The following is a 321-nucleotide window of genomic DNA, read 5'->3' on the forward strand; positions in this document are numbered from 1 at the left end:
GGTTCCCTTTTCTCCACACCCTCTCCAGCATTTGTTGTTTGTAGATTTTCTGATGATGCCCATTCTAACTGGTGTGAGGTGACACCTCATTGTAGTTTTGATTTGCATTTCTCTAATAATGAGTGATGTTGAGCAGCTTTTCATGTGCCTCTTGGCCATCTGTATGTCTTCTTTGGAGAAATGTCTATTATGGTCTTCTGCCCATTTTTGGACTGGATTGTTTGTTTTTTTAATATTGAGCTGCATGACCTATTTATGTATTTTGGAGATTAGTCCTTTGTCCATTGATTCATTTGCAAATATTTTCTCCCATTCTGAGGG

The sequence above is a fragment of the Physeter macrocephalus genome, chromosome 12, assembly GCF_002837175.3.
Source record: "Physeter macrocephalus isolate SW-GA chromosome 12, ASM283717v5, whole genome shotgun sequence".
NCBI classification, from domain to species: domain Eukaryota; kingdom Metazoa; phylum Chordata; class Mammalia; order Artiodactyla; family Physeteridae; genus Physeter; species Physeter macrocephalus.